A 21,036-nucleotide genomic window follows, 5' to 3' on the forward strand; every position below is an offset into this window, starting at 1 on the left:
TCATGAAATGGGTGGTGCGAGAAGGAAATTGTGTTATCAACTTAGTTTTCATGTTATTTTTTTTAAAAAGATTTTATTTATTTATTTGACAGAGAGAGATCACAAATAGGCAGAGAGAGAGAAAGAGAGAGAGAGAGAGAAGAAAGCAGGCTCCTTGCTGAGCAGACAGCCTGATGCGGGGCTCGATCCCAGGACCCTGAGATCACAACCTGAGCTGAAGGCAGCGGCTTAACCCACTGAGCCACCAGGCGCTCCTCATGTTATGTTTTAGGTACATTAATTGTCCTCTTTCCTCTCCATTTTACCTCATTACCTTATACAAAGTTATGACAAAATGGACATACAAAAAATTTGCTAATGGGACTTTGTGTGTAGGGAACATGAACTCTTTACTCAGACAAAAGATAAGGGTGACTATGAAGGTCAAAAGACAAAAAAGTAGTGTTATAGATTGCTACAGATACTGTGTTTTCCCAAAATTTATAAGCTGAAACCCTAACCCTCAATGGGATGGAATTAGGAGGCGGAGCCTTTGGGAAGTAATTAGGTTTAGATTAAGTCATGAGGGTGGAGCCCTTATGTTAAGATTAGTGCCCTTAGAAGAAGAGAAGGAGACAGGTGCTTACTCTCTGGGCTGTGTGACGTTGTGGCAAGAAGGTGGTTATCTACAAGCCAGGAAAGTGACCCTCATCAGTCACCAGATCTGTCAGCACCTTGATGTTAGACTTCTCAGCCTCCAGAACTGTGAAATAAATGTCTGTTAAGCCACCCAGTCTATGGTATTTTTGTTAAAGCAGCTTGAACGGTCTAAGTCAGCCTATACTGAATATCATTTTGCTCCTTCAGATCCAAACAATCCTTCTATATCTCGCTGTGTCCCAGGAGTCCTGAGTGGGCTGTAACAAACAATAGGCTTCCTTTATGTCTTGCTTTAATTTGGGTCTGGCCAACAGAAGGCACTAGTAGGAGACTGAGGGTGGGAGACGATTAAGGTATTTACTCTCCCAGCAGTTCCCCGTGGGCTGCCTGTGAATGGGTGATAATTGCTCCATGCTGTTGCTGCTTATGGCCTACAACACTATCTATTTAGAGTTCTCCTAAACCCTGTTTACTTTGTAAATATTCCCTATATGAACATCTTCTTAATTATCCAGGTTGAGTGCGCCATTTATTTCCTGGCAGGACCTTCAAGATACAAATAGGGAAGGTAAACTTTCTTCCACAATTAATTCTGAAAATTCTTATAAAAAGATGTCTCTATTCTAGGGTTCATGTTAATTAAGTAAAAATATTTTTAAATACTGTGCCTTGGCATGTAGAATTACAGCTTTTTAGAATGGGGAATAGTCTTATAGGTTATTTAAATTTCTGCCCTTATTTTATAGGTGAGGAAGTTGAGGACCCAAGAGACAACTTTTTTTCACTATTAGAAAGTGCCACAGATTCATTTACATATCAGAAAGAAATCTCCCTCCTCTGGTTTTCAGATCATTGGCCCTGGTCCTGCCCTCTGGGGCTACCAAGGAAGTCCGACTCTCTTCCTTAGGAGATAGATACTTGAGGATATTTGAAAACAAAATGACTCTCTTCAAGTGATATTTTCTAGGCTCAATAACGTTCTTATCCCTTCTAAAACCTTAATTCACACCTGCTGACCAACACTACTAGATGTCCCAGGCCCAGCAATGAAAATCATTTATCTAAGGTTGTACTGTCCAACATGGTAGCCACCAGCCACATATGTCCATTTACATTTAACTTAATTAAAATTAAATATAATTAAAAATCCAATTCCTCAATTCTACCATCTACATTTCAAGTAGCTAAGTGGCTACTATATTGGATAGTGCAAATTTAGAACATTTCCATTACTGCAGAAAAGTTCTATTAGACAGCACTAGTCTAAGGAAAGAGTTTGATTGGACTTGCAGGTCCTCCAATCTTTATCATATCCTTTCTTAGTGGAGCTAAGTCATCTCATTGGCCCAGAGGATCAATAAAAGCCTAAGTATTTTTCATATGAACGATCTTTAAGCCAGGGATCCCATTCATACTCTTATACCATTGCTCCATTATTATCATTTTAACCTTAGTTACAGGAATTTGCATTCATTCTTTGTTGACTTTTGTTCTGTTTATTTAGGCTCTGCATTTCAGTTTGTTAAGGTAATTTAATTTAGACTCTGACATCTGGAATATTGTTTCTCTTTCCGAGTTTTATGTCATGCATGGGCTTCATTAGCATGCCCTCAGTGCCTTTTTGAAAGTCATTATGCAAAATACTAAACTGGGCAATTCTCTTAGAAAGATGTGTCATTTGTTTAGGTCTTAGAGCATCTATTATAATTGGCATAACTTGTCACTCTACTGCCACTGCTGACCTTCACTCTCTCCAGCCTCTAGTAGAAATTGTTGGTGGATTTCATGCTTTCTCCTACTGAGCCCAGATGCAGCTTCAGAATTCTTCTCCACAAAGGACTCTGGGCAGTTACAGCCAACAATCAGACATGGATTTCCAGATAAAATCTATAGCTTTCCTTCCAAATAGACACACAATTTTTGACAAGTGCTTCAGATATAATGCCTTCAGCTTGTTGTAAGTTTACCTACGTGAACAATCGTACAAACAACATACCATTGTTTTATCCACAATGTGATGATTAGAGAATGGGGCAGATGTTTTGCTTAAATCCAGAAATACCACTAAAGCACAAGGAGAGATCAACTAGAGTCTGACAGATTTGAGTAAAGATGCAAGATCTGCCTCTTATAGGTTGAATAACCTTGAGAAAAATTCCATGATCTCTCTGAGACTCAGTTTCTTGGAGTGTAAAATGGTGATGATAATACCTACATTATTGGCTTATTGGGAAGATTAAATATTTATATACATATAAAGGTCATTCCCTAGAAGTTTTGTAAGCTATTCAAACAAACTAGTATTGTTTGCGTAAGTGATTATTCTGGGCCAAGCTGGATTCACAAAAGTAAATTAGATTAAAAGTCTCATCGAATAGTCTCTTTTTCTCCTTTTCATAAGAAGACTTAACAATAATATCTACCATGTAGGGAACACTTACTATGTTTCAGACTCTGCCTAGTGTATATATAATATATATTATATATACAGCATATGAATATATAGTATATATTATAATATATGGTATATAGTATTATATATATTATATATTTATATATATATTATATAATTTATTATTTGATGATACCTTTAAAATATTATTTACTCTTGTGAACCCACCCTGCCTCAGAATGATCAGTAACCTTTGCCAAACATTATTAGTTAGTTGGAATATTTTATAATATTTCAAGGGAATAGTCATTTTCCTTCTTCCTCTTCCTCCTCTTCCTCTTTTTTCCTTTTCTCATCCTCCCCTTTCTCCTCCTCCTCCTCCTCCTTCTTCTTCTCCTCTTTCTCCTCCCCTTCCTCCTTCCCTTCCTCCTCCCCCTCCCCCTCCTCCTCCTTCTCCCCCTCCTTCTTCTCCTCCTTCTTCTTCCCCTTCTTCCCCTTATTCTTCTTCCTCTTCTTCTTCTCTTTCTCCTCCTTCTCCTTCTCTTCCTCCATCTTCTCCTCCTTCTTCCTCTCTTCCTCCTCCCCCTTGTCCCACTCCTCCTCCTCCTTCTTCTCCTTCTTCTCCTCCTCCTCTTTCTTTTCCTTCTCCTCCTTCTTCTTCTTCTTCTTCCTCTCTTTCTTCTTTATCTCCCCTGCTGCTGCTGCTGCTTCTGCTTCTGTTGTTGCTGCTTCTTCTTCTTCTTCTTCTTCTCCTTCTTCTTCTACTTCTCCTTCTCCTTCCTCTTCCTTTTCTCCTTCTTCTTCTTCTTCTTCTTCTTCTTCTTCTTCTTCTTCTTCTTCTTCTTCTTCTTCTTCTTCTTCTTCCTTATACCTGATTCCAAGATGCCTTTTTTGCCTCCTGAAAATCTAGATATTTCCATCTGAGATCAAGCTACAGGTTTATGGCAATATGTTCTGAGTTCCAGCTGAGACATTGGGACACCAAGAACATATCTCTGACATCAGCAATGGGTGTGGAACAGGTAGGCATTCCTGGGCACCAGCAGTTTACTTACCGATGTATTTTCATACAGGATGACAACTCCATGGGTCGTCTACCCTATCCTTGCTACATAGATGTTCTGCTACTGAGTGGCCCCGTTGGAGGTGGAAGTAAAAGGAATAGCTCCAGACCGAGGGCCCTTGATCACCTATAAAAATCACTTGTACATTAGAGGATTTCTTTCTTTCTTTTTTTTTACATTAGAGGATTTCATCCATGATTTTCTTTTCATTGTTCATTCTCTCATTCTCCCAACATGTATTTATTGAATTCCTTGTATGTGTCAGAATCTCTGATAGATGATAGGGCCCTGTGTGGGCCAAATATGGTTGCTGGACTCATAAAAATCAGTCTAATGGGAGGAAAGTAGACATTAAACCAACAGCACTGTGAATATATAATTAGAAGCTGTGGCGCATACTCAGAGGGAAAATTTTAGTGTATTATAATAACGGAAAAGTGAGGAGTTCTGACTCAAACTGAGGAAGTTCCATATGGGCTGACTTTTGAAAGATTCATGAGAATTAACACACAAATAGAGGTGAAGATGTGGTCAAGAGAAGGGTCACAATCCAGGCAGAGACATGTAAAGGCCCTAACGTGGGAAGGAGCAGAGCATTTGGGTGGAACTGAAGAAAAGGTGGCAAAAGGATATTTAAGAGCAGTAGTAATGGTGTATGTATCCGTACACCATGTATGTATCCATGCATGTATCAAAGATTAATTTTTTTTAAGTTTTTTTTTTTTAGATTTTTATTTATTTATTTGACAGACAGAGAGATCACAAGTAGCAGAGAGGCAGTCAGAGAGAGAGGAGGAAGCAGGCTCCCTGCTGAGCAGAGAGCCCGATGCGGGCCTCGATCCCAGGACCCTGGGGCCATGACCTGAGCCGAAGGCAGCGGCTTAACCCACTGAGCCACCCAGGTGCCCTCAATGATTAATTTTTTATAAGTGACTAGTATGAAAAGGAGTCCTGGAGATGACAGTTGGTGATAGCAATAAAGTGGGTTTCTGTGTCTTTGAGCATCCATAAGAGATCTACTGCACTCTGCACCTTGGTTGCATGAGGTTACGTTTTTGTTGTTGTTGTTGTTTTAGCTATTTTCCAAGGTCACATCTTGAGGGCCTGCTGGAGCCTTTGACAATTACAGTTGTCTCACTATCAGATTTCTTTTTTTTTTCTTTTTTTAAGATTTTATTTTTAAGCCATCTATGCCAAAATTGGGGCTCAAACTCATGACTCCAGATCAAGAGTTGCATGTTCTTCCAAATGAGCCAGCTAGGTCCTCAGATTTCTCTCTCTCTCTCTTTTTTTAAGGTTATTCTTTTGGGGGAAAGGATATATTAAGATGTTATTAACACACACACACACACACACAATAAACATACACCAAAGCACACACAAATTATATACTTAAAATATACAATTTGATAACTTTTTGACATATGTATATATCAATGAAACCAACACTATAATTAAGTCAATAAATGTATCCATCATCCTATGCTTCTTTGAATCCCTCATTTCTTGGCATCCTTCCTCCACCCCATATCCTCCCCTGCATCCAGTTCCAAGGCAATCACTGTCATTACAGATTAGTTTGCATTTCTAGAAACTGCCTGTAACTGGACTCATACACTATTTACTCTTTCTTTGTTTGGCTTCTTATACTCAGTGTAAGTATATTAAGATTTATCCATGTGGTTGTGTGTTTCCTTGGTTCATTCCTTTTTATTGCTTAGTAGTATTTCATTGTGTGGTTATATCACAATTTGTTTATCCATTCATCGGTCAGGGGACATTTGGGTTGTTTTTCATTTGCAACCATAACAAATAAAGCTCCTATGGAAGGGACACCTGGGTGGCTCCGTCATTGAGTGTCTGCCTTCAGCTCAGGCCATGATCCCAGGGTCCTAGTATCGAGCCCCACATTGGGCTCTCTGCTCAGCAGGGAGCCTGCTTCTCCCCCTCCCATTGCTTGTGTTCCCTCTCTAACTGTGTCTCTCTCTGTCAAATAAATAAACAAAATCTTAAAAAAAAAAAAAGCTCCAATGGATATATGCTTTTATTTCTCTTGGTTAAACATCTAAGCATAAAACGACTAGACCATGTAATGGATGCATGTTTAATGTTCTAAGAAGCTGACAGACCCTTTTCCAAAGTGGTTGTACTGTTTTACATCATCACCAGCAGCATATAAGTTTTTCAGTTCTTTCACATCCTTGTCAACACTGGGCAATGGTCAGTCTTTTTGTAGACATTCCAGTTGGTGTGTAAATGTATCTCACTGTGGCTTTAATTTGCATTTCCCTAATGACAGATGATGTTGAACACCTTTTCATGTGTTTATTTGCCATGTCTTCTTTGGTGATATGTCTGTTCAAATATTCCCCCCACCTTTTTTGTTAGGTTCCGATCTTAATATTGAGTTTTGAGAGTCCTTTATCTAATGTAGATAATCTTCTGTGAAGTCTATAGTTTGTCTTTTCATTCTCTCTCTTTTTAAAAAAGATTTTATTTATTTATTAGAGAGAGAGCATGCATGCACACAAGCAGGCAGAGACGGAGAGAGAAGCAGCCTCCCCGCGGAGCAAGGAGCCAGATGCGGGACTCGATCCCAGCACCCTGGGATCACGACCTGAGCCAAAGGCAGTGGCTTAACCGACTGAGCCACCCAGTCTTTTCATTCTTTTAACAACATCATTCAAAGATGGAAATTCTTAGTTTTGATGAAGTCTAATTAATCACATTTTTCCTCTACAGATGCTGCTTTTGATAACACATCTAGGATATATTGCCTAACGTTGTAAGTTTTATAGTTTGAGGTTTTACATTTTGGCCTGTGGTCCATCCTGAGTTGATTTTTGTATGAGGTATAAAGTATGCATTGAAGTTCTTTTTTCTTCACTGCTTATGGATATCCAATTGTTCCAGCACCATTTGCTGAAAACACTATTCTTTCTCAAATGAATTGATTTTGTACATTTGTTGAAAATCAATTGTCCATGTAAGTATGGGTCTATTCCTAGACTATCTATTCTATTTTATTGATCTATTTGTCTATCTTTATGCCAATACTGCGCAGTCTTGATTGCTATGGATTACCAGAAAAGTCTTAAAATCAGGGAGTATGAACAGTGAAAAATCAGTGAAAGTTCAGGAGTTATAGCCCTTCTCTGGTTTCAGATCAGGTACTTAAATGGTCCTTTTCCATCACTCAGCACAAATAGTCCCCAAATTTCTTTAAAGTTTGATTTTGTTCTTTATTTCAAGATAAAGTGCTCTGAACAGTGAGAGCCTATTGTCCCTGACCCTGATGAGTTCACATGAAGCCACTACACAAGCAGCCTTTGGAGGAGCCATGTGGCCCACACCAGTAAGCTGCCAGCAGCCCTGGCAGAACTGACGTGGGCTTCTGGGAGGACACATGGGAAGGATCTGCATACAAACTGGGTGTGAATACAACTGTTTTTAAGTCTCTCTCTGGGAACTTAGGCTTTAGTAGTTTATATGTTCACATTATAATATTATATCACTTTATGATGTTTAGCAAATTAAGATATGTAAGTTCTCCAAATTTGTTCTCTTTTAGAGTTGCTTTCGGTTATCCCAGGTCCTTTGCATTTCCATGTGAATTTTATAATCAGCTTATCAATTTCTTTAAAAAAGAGCTCTGTTGGGATTTCAGTTCAGATTGTATTGAATCAGATCAGTTTGGGGAAATTTTACAGCTTAAAAACATTTTGTCTTTCAATCCATGAATATAATATAGCTCTAAATTTAACTAATGTGTCTTAATAATGTTGGTGGTTTTTGGTATATAGGTTTTACACACATTTTTAAGATCTATCCCTAAGTACTTCATATTTTTATGGAGTTATCATAGTATTTTTAAAAATTTAAAAATTACGGTATTTTTTAAAATTTCACTTTCCAATTGTTCATTGCCAATTTATACAAAGACAATTATTATACATCTTTATACTCTTTATACTTTATACGCTGCTCGCCTCAGTAAACTCATTGATTATACTTTTTGTAGTTTCCATGGAATTTCCTACATGGATGATCATGTCATTTGCAAATAGACACAGTTTTACTTCTCCGTATCCAATCTATATGCCTTTCCATCGTCCCTGCCCTTGCCTCAATGAACTTGATCTCCAGTACAATGTTGAACATCTGTAAGAGCAGCTATGCTTGTCATATTCCTGATCTGAGGGGGGAGTAGTTTTTCACTACTAAATATCATGTTAGCTGTAGATATTTAATAGGAGCTCTTTGTCAAGTTTCCTTGTATTCCTAGTTTGTGGAAAGTTGTTATTGTTTTTTTAAATCAGGAGAGGACATTGGATTTTGTCAAATGCTTTTTTACAACTGACACTGGATTTTGTCAAATGCTTTTCTACAACTAGGAAATGATATGGATATTCTATGAATATGGTGAATTGCAATGACTGTTTTGCCTTCTTAAATCAAACTTGTATGATTATATTAGACCAAGTCTGCTTGGTCTTGACATAGTATCCCTTTTATATAATATTAGAATAAATTTGTTAAAATTTTCTTAAAAATTTTTGCCTCTATGTTTATGAAGGATATTCATCTGCAGTTTTCTCATAGTGTCTTTGTCTGATTTTTGGTATCAAGGTAATCTTGGCCTCATAGAATTAGTGGGAGGTATTCCTTTTTTTTCCAATTTTCTGAAAAAGTTAGAATTGATATCATTTTTCCTTAGATATTTCATAGAATTTGCCAGTGAACCATCTTTAGATCTTTAGTGTTCTGTATGAGAGGGTCTTTAATTGAAAATTCAATTTGTTTAACAGATGTAGGGCTATTCAGGTTTTCTATTTTTTCCTGAATTTGTTTTTCATAGCATTTGTCCATTTCATATAAGTTGTCAAATTTATAGACATTATATTTCCTTACCTTTTAATAATCATAGACTCCTTAGTGATGTTACTTCTGTCATATATTGGTAATTTGGTTTTTCTCCCTTTTTCTTCTAATCATTCTTTCCATAGGATTATCAATTTTATTGACCTTTTTAAAAATTATGTTCCGTTAGCCAACATGTGGTACACCATTAGTTTTTGATGTAATGTTAGCGATTCATTAGTTGCATATGCTCTTCTGAAGGAACCAACTCTTGGTTTCATTGAATTTCCTCTACAGTATTTCCTATCTAACTGATTTCTGTTCTGAACTTTTTTGTTTTCTTTATTCTGTTTACTTTAGCTTTACTTTTCTTTCCATTTTACTGGTTTCTAGTTGCGAGCTAAGATAATTGGTTTGAGACTATTTTTTCTTGCCTAATATAGGTATTAAGTGCCATAAATTTCCTTCCGCTACTACAAATTTTGCTGTGCTCTGTTTTCATTTTCACTTAATTCAAAATACTTTTTATTTTTCTTTTATTTATTCTTTGACTAATGAGTTATTTAGAAGTGTATTACTTAATTCTAAAATTTTGGAAATTTTCCAAAGATCTCTTATTAATATCTAATTTAATTCCATTGTTGTCAATAAACATACTTTATATATTTTGAATGATATTGAACGTGAACCTTCCTTTATGGCCCAGAATATGATCTATTTTTAATGTTTCAAGTACACTTCAAAATAATGTCTATTTTGCTGTTGCTAGATGGAGTGTTCCATAATTGTCAATTAGGTCAAATTAGTTGATTATGTTATGTTTTCTACCTTATTGATATTCTGTCTACTTATTTTATCAAGTATTGAGAGAGCAGTGATGAAATATCAAACAGTAGTTGTAGGTTAGTCTATTTCTCCTTGTAGTTTTGCTTCATGTGTTTGAAAATTCTGTGACTAGGTGCATAGACACTGAAGATTTTTTACTCTCTTGATGAGTTGACCCTTTTATCATTATAAAAAGTATAGGTTTATCCCTGGTAATATTCTTTGTTCTGAAACCCACTATGTCTTACATTAGTATATTCACTGCAGGGTTTTTAAGAATAATGTTCACAGGATATATAATATTCCATCCTTTATTTTCAACCAATCTGTATCTTTATATTTAAAGTGAATTGCTGAGTGAAATCAGTCATGCAGAGAGAGTCAATTATCATATGGTTTCACTTATTTGTGGAGCATAACAAATATCATGGAGAAGAAGGGGTCTTAGAAAGGAGAAGGGAGTTGGGGTAAATTGGAAAGGGAGGTGAATCATGAGAGACTATGGACTCTAAAAAACAATCTGAGGGGTTTGAATTGGCAGGGGCGGGGTGGGAGGTCGGGGTACCAGGTGGTGGGTATTATAGAGGGCACAGATTGCATGGAGCACTGGGTGTGGTGAAAAAATAATAAATACTGTTTTTCTGAAAATAAATAAATTAATTTAATTAAAAAAATAAAGTGAATTTATATGCAGCATATAGTTAAGTTGTGCTTTTTGAATCAATCTATCTATGACATTACTTGCAGTGTAAATTAAAATGTTGTAATGATATTTATATATATATATATTTATTTATTTATTATTTGTTTATTTAATTAGAGGGCATGCAAGTTGGGCAGGGAGGGGCAGAGGGAGATGGAGGGAGTAAATCTTAAGCAGGCTCTATATCCAGCATGGAGCCTAATACAGGGCTTGAACTCACGATCCTGAGATCAAGACCTGAGCTGAGGTCAGGAGTCAGAGACTTAACCGACTGAGCCATCCAGGTGACCTTCTATAGTTAGGTTTAAATCTTCTATGTGTCTATATGTCTTCTACTTTGCCATTTGTTCTTTGCTCTTCTTTTCATTTTACTCTCTTCTTTTAGGACATTGAGTATTTTTATTTCACTTCATCTCCTTTGTTGGTTTATTAATAATATTTTTGTTGTATTATTTTAGTGTTTACTTTAACGCTTATACATCTTTAGCCTATCACTATTTACTACAATTGATATTTTATCACTTAATGTATACTATAAGTGCCTACAAACAGTGTATCTCCATTTCTCTGCTTCTGGTTACTATACCACTGCTATCATACATTTTATCCTGCATACATCATAAACTCCACAACACATTGTTATTTTTGCCTCGTTTTTTAAAGATTTGTTTATTTATTTATTATTGTAGAGAGCAAGAGAGTGGGGAAAAGGGACAGAGGGAGAGCGAGAGAGATAACATAAAGCAGATTCCTTGTTGAGTCTGGAGCTGGATAAGGGCTTGATCCCAGGACCTTGAGATTATGACCTGAGCCAAAATCAAGAGTCAGGTGCTTAACCAACTGAGCCACCCAGGCACCCCCATTTTTCCTTTAAACAATCATTTTATAAAAAGATTTAAATAATGAGAAAATTATTTTATATTTACCCACATAGTTAACATTTCTAGTGTTCTTCGTTCATTTGGTAGATTTATATTTCCATTGAGTGTCACCTGCCCTCTGTGTAGAGGACTTCCTTCAACAATTCTTATAGTACAGTTTTTCTAGTGATTTTTTTTTTTGAGATTTTGTGTGTCTGAAAAAGTCTTTATTCCACCTTTGTTCATGAGACATATTTTTCTAGGTTGATGTCTTTTTTCCCAGGAATTTTAAGATATTGCTTTCTTGTCCTTTTTTTTTTTGGCTTATATTGCTTTCAATGAAAAACCTGCTATCATCCTTTGCACATATGTACATAATTTTTCACCCACCTGACTGCTTTTAAGATTTTTCTCTTAATTACTAGTTTTAGGTAAGTTGATTATTGTAGTGTATAAAGTTGTGTTGCCCCACATCATATGTTCAAGTCCCATGCTTTGATATCTGTGAATGTGACCTTATTTGGAAATAGTCTTTGCAGATGTAATCAAGTTTAGATGAGGTCATATTGAACTAGGAGGAACTCTGGTCCAATGACTGCTGTCCTCATAGAATGAGACAAATTTGAACACAGATACACAGAAAGGAGAATGTCGTGTAAAGACACGGACACACAGAACAATCTGCATATGACTATGGAGGCAGAGTTTGGAGAGATGCAGCTGAAAGCCAAAGAATGCCAAAACTTTCTGGGAACCACCAGAACCTAGGAAGAAACAAGGAAGGTTCTACCGCTGTAGCCATCACAGAGAGCCTGGCCCTGCTGACATTTTGGTTTCAGACTTCCAGTTTCCAGAACTGTGAGAGAATAAATCTCTATTGTCTTAAGCCATCCCATCTATGGTAGTTTGTTATGGCAGCCTTGGGAAGCTAATACAATTATGATGTGCCTTGGTGTAATCTTCTTCATGTTTCTTGTGCTTGAACCTGTGGGTTTATAGTTTCTAACGAAGCTTGCAAACCTTCTACCATTAAATCTTAAAATATTGTGTCTGCCCCCTCCCCTTCTTGGGGGTGACAATTAAATGTCCCCCTAATACTGTGATAATTGTTTTCAGCCTTTTTTGTCGCTGAGGGTTTTTTGATGGTTTCAGTTCTATTGCTTTCTAATTGTCTTCAAGTTTACTACTGTTTTCTTTTAGAATCTTTAATCTGTTGTTAATTCTGTAGTGTATTTTTCATCTCAGATACTGTGATTTTCATTTATTGATATTTGATTGGGGGTTTCATCTTCCATGTCTCCACTAACATGTGTGATCTTTCTTCTAAGCTTTTTGAACATATTTAATACATTTATAATAACTGTTTAAATGCCCTTGTCTACTAACAATATCATCTGTGGTGTCATTTCTGAGTCTCTTTTGGTTTAGTGACTATGCCTATTGTGGGTCTTATTTTATGATTTTTGCTGTGCCTAGTAATGTTTGAGTAAATGCCAGAGACCTTATGGATTTTATCTTTTGGGTGTTGGATATTTTTGTATTTCTACAAGTACTGCTGAGCTTTATTCTGTGATACATCTAAGTTACTTCTAAACCATTTAATCCTTTCAGGACTTGCTTTTAAGCTTTCTTAGGTGGGGCCAAAGCAGCATTTAGCCTAGGACTAAGACTTAACCCACTTAGGAGCCTCCTACTGCATGCCCTAAGAATTAAGAGATTTTCTACCCTAGTTGGTGGAAACAAGAACTATTTATTCCCCAGGCTGCAGGTTTGTTCTGATTAACTCTTGTGGATGGTTATTTTGCAGTCTCAGAAGAATCATGTACGTAAGGCCAATTTTTCATTATTAAAGACAAAGACACGCTATTACATTGCCTAGGGCAACAATACTTTAAGGGGGCTCACAAAAATGTTGTAATTTCTTTTATGATCAGAAGAAAAAATTTCAAAGACAACGTTTTAATCTAGACTAATATTTTTATCTTTATACCAATGCACTTACAAAATATGTGGATGTATGGAGAAAATACCTCAGGAAAGGAGAAATGCCCACAAAATCACAAGTGGAATTGCATGTAGATAGGAGAGCACATGTTGGTTAAGAGCTGGGAATGAAGATTATCTCTCAACAAATAGTAATTGAAACCATGTAATTGGGTGAACTCCCTGATGGATTGGTTTCCTGGGAAACAAGCAGGGAACAAAGCCCGAGTTCTGGGTTTAGCCCAGTGTATCAGCAAGAAGAAGAACAGGGGTGGATAGAGGGAGAAGGGCAGTGAGAGAGGCTGTGTGGGGTGGGGTGGAGAGCAGGACCTTTAAAGTCGGCAAACCCCAGGAAAAGTTCACTTCTATTTCTCAGCTTGTGTTTACTTGTCTTTAAAAAGGAATTAGTGCTTCTGCCTACAGGGGTCTATGAGAATTCAAGGAGAGATCTGTGAAAATTTTGTGTGAAGGACAAGACTCTGCAGGTGTTTGCATATAGAGAAACAAGAAGGCTCTAAGTAATGGAAACCAAGATTATGGAGGGGTGGATGGTACTAGAGTCACCAAATGATACAACTGGGAGAAGCCCTTGGAGCCACTTAATCCAACGTTCACACCGGAAGAAGCTCAGGAGTCAAAGATATCAGAGACATTAAAGTGAAGGAGATCACAGGGTAGACTTACCTGCTACAGAAAGAGTCTGGCCAGTTTTCTAAGATGACAGTTACTATAAGCCTGGGAGAGGTTAGTAGGGCCAGCATAGTGCTAAGTATCAAAACCAGTATCTGGGGCACAGAATTAAATGTGGATAACAATATCGTATTTCCCCAATTTGTTGTTAGGATGATAAAATGATACAACACTTGCAAAATGCATGGTTCTCAGAATTTGTTAGTTTATAAAGAGACAGTTTTCTCAAAACATCCTTAGGAGGATTGCTCAGTCTCATTTCTGACGCCTATTAGGGAACTGACTAATTTGATTCAACTTGTTTTGGCCTTGATCAGTTTTCTCGTTTTACATGATAGGCCTTTTGTCTTTCAGGACCATCAGTCTCCCTTATTCTAGCTCAGAAGGTGAATGAAGACTCAGGAGCCCATGTGAGTTCTTGGGTGGTTGGTGGGGGGAATGCATTAAGGGAACAAGCTCAATATTGAGACTAATTCTAGCATTCATGGAAGACTTTAGTTCTTCACTCATATCAGAATCAGTCAGAATGTAATCAATTCTTCTATGAAGGCACAAGCCCAGGACCTACTTTATCCCCTCTGTCCCAGATGGAATTAATGAAACTGGAGTTGAGTCTCTGTCATTTTGTGTTCAAATACCCTGACTGTCTGGTAAAAAAAAAAAAAAAAAAGAATCAGGGCATTGCTCAAATACAGAAGTAGAAAAGAAACAGGCTAAAACCCACAGGGAAAACTTTCTATTTCTTAATTTGTCTTCTGTCCCAAATAGCTCTGCTATCCTCCCCCCATTTGTGTTTATGTGTTAGATTTCTTTCTCTTGAAGTAGATGCCACCAGACTGACGGTCCCTAAACTAGGTCAAAAGAGTGGTGATGAATTGACGTAGGCCCTCAGGCTCTGTCATGCCTTGTCCTCACACCCTCTCAGTTCCCCGGCCTCCTTTCCATGGCATCTTAGGGTGGTTTCTGTTCCCCAGAACCATGGGACCTTGGGGGAATCCTCTGTTCAGCTCCAGGACCCTTAACTCGCAGATTTTCAGCCTTCTTACATGGAAGGAGAGAGTAGGTAGATCTTGATTGTCCTTAGCCCTTTTAGCCTTTCCCTAATCTTGAGTCCTCATTCCACTCTAGCACTTATGAAATAATTTCAGAGGACAATTACCTATTTCTCATGGCAGCCAGAAAGCCACAATTCTCTTTGAAGACTTCCTTTTTATTAGGATCTGTTTCAAACAGACAGAAAAGATCCAAGTCTGGGATCCCCTATGTGCAATTGTGACAGCATCAGTGCAGTGAGTAAAATATAGGTTTTAGAGTCAAACAAACCTTATTTCAAATTCCAGGAAGCTGAGACTGAGAGAAGTAAATGACTTGTTTAATATAACCCAATAAAAGGCAGAGTCCAGTGTCAAACTGCAACTTTAACATTCCTCTCCAATACACCTTTTGCTACCTCACCTAAAATTGGCATTACCCCTGAGTACCCCCCTCCTTCCTTGATAATCTCTGTTAAGAATCTAGGACCAAGTTTTTCCTTTTTCTCAAGATAAAGAGAAGAGCTTTGACATGCTTATGACTAATATCTGAGAGGAAAAACATACTATGCTGAAGATTCCCATTGCCAGTGTTGAAGCCAACAATCCTGGTAGATACTGTTGCCCTGGGGGCAAGGATTTTCCTTTCCAATGGTATGAAAACAAAAACAAAAACCAAGTCTGGGTAGTATTCCATAAGTTATAGTAGATCAGAACTCTCATAGTATCAACAAAAAAAGCCTGGATTTTTTTTTTTTAATTTCTTTTCAGTGTAACAGAATTCATTGTTTTTGCACCACACCCAGTGCTCCATGCAATCCATGCCCTCCCTAATACCCACCACATGGTTTCCCCCAACCTCCCACCCCCTGCCCCTTCAAAACCCTCAGATTGTTTTTCAGAGTCCATATTCTCTTATGGTTCACCTCCCCTTCCAATTTCCCTCAACTCCCTTCTCCTCTCCATCTCCCCATGTCCTCCATGCTATTTGTTATGCTCCATAAATAAGTGAAACCATATGATAATTGACTCTCTCTGCTTGACTTATTTCACTCAGCATAATCTCATTCAGTCCCATCCATGTTGCTACAAAAGTTGGGTATTCATCCTTTCTGATGGAGGCATAATACTCCATAGTGTATATGGACCACATCTTCCTTATCCATTCGTCCGTTGAAGGGCATCTTAGTTCTTTCCACAGTTTGGTGATTGTGGCCATTGCTGCTATAAACATTGCGGTACAGATGGCCCTTCTTTTCACTACATCTGTATCTTTGGGGTAAGGGAAAGATCTCTCTCTCTCTAAGGGTCATAGGAAAGCTCTATTTTTAATTTCTTGAGGAATCTCCACACTGTTTTCCAAATTGGCTGCACCAACTTGCATTCCCACCAACAGTGTAAGAGGGTTCCCCTTCTCCACATCCCCTCCAACACGTGTTGTTTCCTCTCTTGCTAATTTTGGCCATTCTAGCTGGTGTAAGGTGTTATCTCAATGTGGTTTTAATTTGAATCTCCCTGATGGCTAGTGATGATGAACATTTTTTCATGTGTCTGATAGCCATTTGTATGTCTTCATTGGAGAAGTCTGTTCATATCTTCTGCCAATTTTTTTATATGACTGTTTTGTGTGTGTTGAGTTTGAGGAGTTCTTTATAGATCCTGCATATAAACCTTTTGTTTTGTACTGTCATTTGCAAATATCTCCTCCCATTCCATGGGTTGCCTCTTTATTTTGTTGACTATTATCCTCAATGGGAAAAAGCTTGCAGCCTTCCCATTGAGATCAGGAACACGACAAGGATGTCCACTCTCACCACTCTTGTTCAACTTAGTATTAGAAGTCCTAGCAACAGCAATCAGACAACAAAGAGAAATAAAAGGTATCCAGATTGGCAATGAAGAAGTCAAACTCTCTCTCTTCGCAGATGACATGATTCTTTCTATGGAAAACCCAAAAGACTCCACCCCCAAACTACTAGAACTCATACAACAATTCAGCAACGTGGCAGGATACAAAGTCAATGTACAGAAATCAGTAGCTTTCTTTTTTACTAACAATGAAAATATAGACAGGAAAATTAGAGAATCGATTCCATTTACTATAGCACCAAGAACCATAAACTACCTGGGAATAAACCTAATCCAAGAGGTAAAGGAGCTGTACTCGAGGAACTACAGAACACTCATGAAAGAAATTGAAGAAGACACAAAAAGATGGAAGACCATTCCATGCTCTTGGATCAGAAGAATAAACATTGTTAAAGTGTCTCTACTGCCTAGAGCAATCTATACTTTTAATGCCATTTTGATCAAAATTCCACTGGTATTTTTCAAAGAGCTAGAGCAAATAATCAAAAAATTTGTATGGAATCTGAAGAGACCCCGAATTGTTAAGGAAATGTTGAAAAACAAAAATAAAACTGGGGGCAGCACATTACCTGATTTCAAGCTTTACTACAAAGCTGTGATCACCAAGAGAGCATGATACTGGCATAAAAACAGACACATAGACCAGTGGAACAGAGTAGAGAGCCCAGATATGGACCCTCAACTCTATGGTCAAATAATCTTTGACAAAACAGGAAAAAATATACAGTGGGAAAAAGATAGTCTCTTCAATAAATGGTGCTGGGAAAACTGGACAGCTATATGTAGAAGAATGAAACTCGACCATTCTCTTACACCGCACACAAAGATAAACTCAAAATGGATAAAAGACCTCAACGTGAGACAGGAATCCATCAGAATCCTAGGAGAACATAGGCAGTAACCTCTTCAATATCAGCCACAGCAACTTCTTTCAAGATATGTCTCCCAAGGCAAAGGAAACAAAAGCGAAGATGAACTTTTGGGACTTCATCAAGATTAAAAGCTTCTGCACATTAAAAGCTTCTGCCATAAGTGACTCTTAATCTCACAAAACAAACTGAGGGTTGCTGGGGGGAGGGGGTTTGGGAGAAGGGGGTGGGATTATGGACATTGGGGAGGGTATGTGCTTTGGTGAGTGCTGTGAAGTGTGTAAACCTGGTGATTCACAGACCTGTACCCCTGGGGATAAAAATATATGTTTATATAAAAAATAAAAAGTTAAAAAAAAAAAAAAAAAAAGCTTCTGCACAGCAAAGGAAACAGTCAACAAAACAAAGAGGCAACCCATGGAGTGGGAGAAGATTATCTTTCTTTCTTTCTTTCTTTTTTCTTTTTTCTTTTTTTTTTTTAAAGAATCACAGCATAGGACAACTGTGAGAACCATGATGAGTAAATAAACTACAATTTCAGAAAAACGGTACTGTTGTGGAATGAGCTGATGTCCCTCCTCTTCTCTGGGACCATTTACCAATAATTACTATAAGCTGAGAATCAGACTTGGACCAAAAAGAGACCATGCACAGGAGCAGAGGAATCCAGTGAAGTTTTAGTAGTTGGGTGGGTCTGCAGGAGAGATGAGAAACTTGAGAGGACCCAAGTGCACAACTGCAAGCTGAGTGCATGACTAAAAAGTTAAAACAATAACTTAAGCCATAGAGAAATATCTGCAGTCTCCAAAGATCCACCACTTAAAGCAATCTGCCTCAAGATTACCACCTATGTCCTCCTTAGGATAGGTACTGGGTTGAAGCTGTCTGGGCTGAGGCTGGAGATCTAGGCTGGAAACCCCAGATCTCCTGCAGACTTTCAAAGCTGAGCAGTTTGAGACCTGTTAGGTTCTCAATCAGAAAATCAGGATTGGTGAGAGAAATACTGATTCAATATGAGATTTGACTGCAGGAACAGCTATAACCTACTTAAGTCTTTGGTTGGATTGAGATGGCCAACCCTTTAATATATCTACCAAAGAGAGAGCAGGGGATTCCTCTCATGTGGAAGACAACAGCAAGTGGAACCTCTCTTCCTTTTCTTTTTCTAAATACACAATGTTGAGTACTTGAGTTGATTAAAATTAATTAAATTTAAAAATTAACCATCGAAAGAACCAAGAAAATATAACTCTGTAATCTGGACATTAACATTGACAGTATGAAAAAGAAAAATCAATTATATGCTGCTTACATATATTACATATAAGAGCACAGAAAGGTTGAAAGAAAAATAATGCAGAAGAAACTATGTAAAAACACTAGCCAAAAGATGACTGGTAAAGTTATACTAATACCAAAGTAGATTTTAAGACATGAACAGAAACAGAAACACATAGGATTCACATATTGGTGGTAGCACAAAGGGGGTTTTAGATTAATCATAATTAATATGTTAATATAAAATAAAGACAAGGTAGACAGAATAAATGAAAAGATTCAGAACTAAGAAATGTAAATTATGAAGAGCCAACGGATTTGGTGGAACTAAAATATATATAATATCTGAAATTAATAATTAAATGGGTGGTTTCGGCAGCTGATTAGATGATTAGACACAGCCAAACACAGAATTAGTTAACTAGAAGACAAGTCAAGTGCCAAGAGGAAGAAAAGGAAACATGCACAGCACAGGAGACATGTGGAACACATTCATAGCGCCTATTATTTCTATAATTATAGTTTCAGAAGGAGAAGAAAAGAAAAAGGAATGAGACAAAATCAATATTCAAGAAGTATCGAATAAGCATTTGTGAAAACTTATGAATATCAATCTGCCTATTCAAGAAGGTCAGAGAACCTCAAGCAAGAGAAACACAAAGAAAATCACAACCAGGCATATCATAGTAAAACTGCTGAAAACCAAAGACAGTAAAAATCATCAAAGCAGCCAGAAGGGAAAAAAAGGCACATTATCTACAAGGAAACAACAATAAAAATGACAGCTGACTTCTCAGCAGAAATAGTGAAACACAGAATGTAATGTACTGGCATCTTTAGAGTGATGAAAGAAACAGTCTAGAAGCCTAGCCTAGTAAAATACACTCCTGAAATGATGGTGAAATAAAATTTTTAAACCAAATGGAAACTAAAGGAATTTGCTGGCAACAGGGTTATGTGAAAATAATGAAAGGGAGTTCTTTGCCAGAAGAAAAATAATCTTGCGTGGAAGTATAAAATATAAGATGGAAAGAAAAGAAACAGAAATGTGGATAAATATAAATATATATTACACAAAGCAACAATTGTAATGTCTTTTGGAATTTAAAAAATACATATGGAACTAAAATACGTTACATTGATAACTTGAAGGAGGTTTGCTAAATAGAATTCAAAGATTCTAAGCTTCCACCAGTTTCAGAGAAGTGATAAGTTAATGCATTTTGTTAGACTGAATAAGATAGGAACACTTGTTTTGTCTCTAAAAAATTATAAAATGAAGTATAACTAACAAGTTAATAGATGGAAAATATGGATTGATAAAAATTATTTGATAAATCTAAAAGAAGAAAAGAATGGAACAAAAAATATATGGGTCAAGTAGAAAACCTATAGTAAATTTGTATATAAACCATACTATATCAGTAGTTACTGATTTACTTAGCAGAGGATTGTCAGACTGGATGATAAGAAACCTAATTTTATCTTCCTCACAGGAGTCACATTTAAAATATAAGAACACAGAAAGATTAAAAGTAAAGGATTAAAAATATATATACCATGTGAACATTAATAAAAAAACCTGATATAGCTATACAAATATTAGATATAGGATCCTTTAAGTCAAGAAACATCACTTGAAATAGTTTTTATTTCATGATAATAAAGGGGTTTTCTGATAGGAAGATATAATACAAAATCTGTATGATCATAATAACACAGATTCAAAATATATAAAACAAAAAATTTCAGGAAAAAATAATAGAAAATTCTAAAATCATAGTTGGGAGCTGACTGGGGGCCAAGATGACTAAGTAAAATGACCTTAAATTCACCTCATCCCATGGATACAACTAAATAACATTGACATCAGTGTAAATAACCCAGAAAATGACCCCAAGACTTGCAGAAGGAACTCCACAACTCAAAGTAGAAAAGAGGCCACATTAAAGAGGATAGGAAGGGCAGAGACA

The 21,036-nt window shown here is 37.0% G+C and overlaps 2 long non-coding RNA genes across 2 annotated transcripts in view; one reads left to right on the forward strand and one right to left on the reverse strand.

Moving 5' to 3' along the window:
* Positions 1-21,036, reverse strand: part of LOC309862712 — a 44,563-nt gene that overhangs the window by 13,660 nt on the left and 9,867 nt on the right. The window lies entirely within an intron of this gene.
* Positions 3,953-21,036, forward strand: part of LOC309862715 — a 30,510-nt gene continuing 13,426 nt past the window's right edge. Inside the window, exons 1-3 of the long non-coding RNA XR_014310672.1 lie at positions 3,953-4,053; positions 7,348-7,450; positions 14,371-14,426. This is a non-coding gene — a long non-coding RNA (uncharacterized lncRNA). The remainder of the gene's footprint in view (positions 4,054-7,347; positions 7,451-14,370; positions 14,427-21,036) is intronic.

This window comes from Mustela nivalis (assembly GCF_964662115.1).
Source record: "Mustela nivalis genome assembly, chromosome: 4".
In the NCBI taxonomy this organism is placed as follows: Eukaryota; Metazoa; Chordata; class Mammalia; order Carnivora; family Mustelidae; genus Mustela; species Mustela nivalis.